The sequence below is a fragment of the Eurosta solidaginis genome, chromosome 2 (assembly GCF_040869045.1).
Source record: "Eurosta solidaginis isolate ZX-2024a chromosome 2, ASM4086904v1, whole genome shotgun sequence".
In the NCBI taxonomy this organism is placed as follows: Eukaryota; Metazoa; Arthropoda; class Insecta; order Diptera; family Tephritidae; genus Eurosta; species Eurosta solidaginis.
Window position 1 is genome coordinate 231,448,379 of NC_090320.1, and position 3,040 is coordinate 231,451,418.

The following is a 3,040-nucleotide window of genomic DNA, read 5'->3' on the forward strand; positions in this document are numbered from 1 at the left end:
AATCGAATCTGCACAATTATGAGGTGAAAATATGACCTATGGTTTAAGGAATTTAGCTAGAATTTATTATTCCAACTTATCTAATACCATGTGATCTTCACACAGAGCCCCTTTCAGAACTTTTTGTCGACAGATTTGGTTGCTAATAGATACAGTGCAACATAATTTTTTAGCATGGACTTCTTTTACTTTAGGAAAGGGATAGAGACTCATATATAGTAAAACCTGGATTTAATTTTATTTCTATTTAATGGTCATTTTAAGTCCTCATTTTAAGTTTTTCGTTTTTTTGGGTAAAGGGTTTTAAAAAAATGGACTATTCTGATTATACCGCATAGCAATGCTAAGGTTATGCCTTATGATGAACAAGCAAATAAAGGGGATTTAATTCGGTAGTTTCGGAAAAGTTAGGTCTCGATGTAATGCTGAATTATCCACGAATTTCGATCCATAAACGCGACACCGGTGGAATGGTTTTTCGTCCAACATACACTGGCTATTCTCAAATCATCCTTAACTGCGTGTATGCTGTAGATTACACTTGGAGTTCACTGATTATAATTAAGTGGAATTCAGTTGGCGTTTATTCATTAAATACGACATTTTATGCCATGGTATTCTTCTAAGGAATATAGAGAACGGTTTAATTTAATTATGTCTTTTTCGAACAATTGGGTATTTGTATAGTTTTCATTAGGTCAAAATGAACTTTTATTTTATAAAGTTTTTCATGCCCTTGGGTAATTGTCGTTTTCACTTATTATTCAATTTAAATGGCCTTTGTAGTTATACGGACGCCATTTGACGTTGTATGGCAAGCCTTTTCCATGAAATGGCCAAGTCAGTGGTCAAATTTGACATAGTGAAAACTAAGTATTAAGATTTTTTGTCAGATAAAGCGGGTGGTCATTTAGTTTAATTGATATAAACTGAAACATTGAATTCTAGGGAAAACGAAACTAGATGAAGTAAAATGATTACTGCACAGAAAAAACAAACACTTAAAATAAGATAATTTATTTCTTCATTTCAAAAAAATTATTCGAACATAATTGTTTTAAAATTGTTAAATTGGTGGTTGTCATGTGTATTTTTGTAAACTAACTGTTTTTTATTAAAAACTGGACTCCCTGAAAAAAAGTCGCAGCATGGAAACCCGGAGGAGGAAAAAGGAAAATTTAAATTTTGCCCTTTAACTACTGGCCGTAATTCAACTCAATAAACACGTATAAGACCTGACGAATAAAATTTTATAGTTCCGCTCTTTATTTTAGAAACAATTTATTAAAATTTAATTTAATTAATTATAAACATATATCACTTATTTCTAAATATAGAAGTGTTAGTATATGAGCCTATCACATACTCTACAGCAGTGGTTTTCAAACATCTTGAAAGCGTGACCCGAAAATGGTTTCCAAAAAATCTGGCGACCCATCATGACCGACGATGACGCTATGCGCCAAATCACTAAAACTAGGATTACTTAATTTGCCTTGGTGTGTTTGCTTACCATACCGAAAATTCCGGTTAATACCCCAGGCAGGATATTCGAAAAAAATTTTTTTAAAAAGTATGGGCATAAGAAATAATGCAGGCAATCAAGTATTTAAAATACATATTAAAAGCAGAACTAAGACTTAATTTAATATTTCCTCTCTGCTATATACCTTTTGTATTAAGTACTTGTCCCGATATATCTTGTAGGAGATTTAGGCAATTTGTCTACCCTACCCAAGGGTTCGAAAACCACTGCTCTACAGAACTTAAAATAATATACAGTCCCTTTCAACATTTGTTATAAACCTTTTTAATTCAGTATACAGAACTGAAGGATGTTTAATGCTGTTAATAGTATACACCAACTTATCTTCTTTGGAATATCTCTAATAAACCAGACTGCTAATCACTGCTAAAAAATGTGGGGCTGCGAGGCCAACATCAAACGTGATATATACAGGAAATGTAACCTAGATAATTGTTGAATCGCCTACAAGGTTCAGTTTTATCGAAAGTCTTCAATTTAAAAGTGATCAGCGACTTTTGCGCCACCAAAAAAAATATGTGTTGTTTTTAGAGTAATATTGAAACGAATTTTGGTGTACTTTCAAATAGAGCACAAAAAAGTGCAATGTTTGCAAAATTTGGTGTAATTGTAAAGTTTTACACTTTTCGGAAAGATATTAAAACTAATTTAGGAGTCAAAGCTGTTGCCCATTGCATTGAGTAATGACAGATGACAACCGCAAGCTGCTGCGGGGTCGTGGTAGCGTGATCCGCCTTTCATACCGAACGTCTTCCGTTCAGGTCCCGGCCGAAGCAAAAACCATTTTTTTCTTGATTTTTATAATATTTTCAATTCTGTTTTTAAAATAGCACTTGTTGGGTATTAAATTCATACTATTTTGGTGTTATACACCTCAAATTGCGGTTTGGCACCAACATTTTTTTGTGTGCATATCATCATTTCTTATTGGCTCGCAAGTTGATTGCATTTATTAGAGCCATTCGAAAGAATATCCCTTAAGATTCTGGTTACTTGCTTTGGCTACTATTCATCGCTGGATAATTTCATACCTGTCTAATGGGCTCAGTGTAGTTCCTAATAATGGTGCTATCTCTGACGATTTTGTCGCACTATCGGATGTGCTTTTCATTCCTTTTATAAATGACATTGACAATTGGTTCCCTTTTCGAACAACCTGCTTTACGTTGATGATAAGACAGTTTTTGCAAATTTTAATGACTTTGATGATGTTAGAAAACTTTAAGGTGATTTAAAGAAACAAATAAATAAATGTAAGGAGCGATAGCCTCCGATACTTCCAATTTTCGTCGTTCCCTTTCTTAATTTTTCCTACAAATTGGCGGGACGGGACCTTTATATTTTAAGGTGACTGCGAATGGCATCCACAAGGCTTATGGGCTTTCACTGAGAAGCTTTTCGTGCAAGAAATACACTCGTAGTGCTAGCCAAATTACTGCAGTGGAACGGCCCCGCTTAGAAAAACTGCCTTATTAATTGAAAAAAAAAAACTAT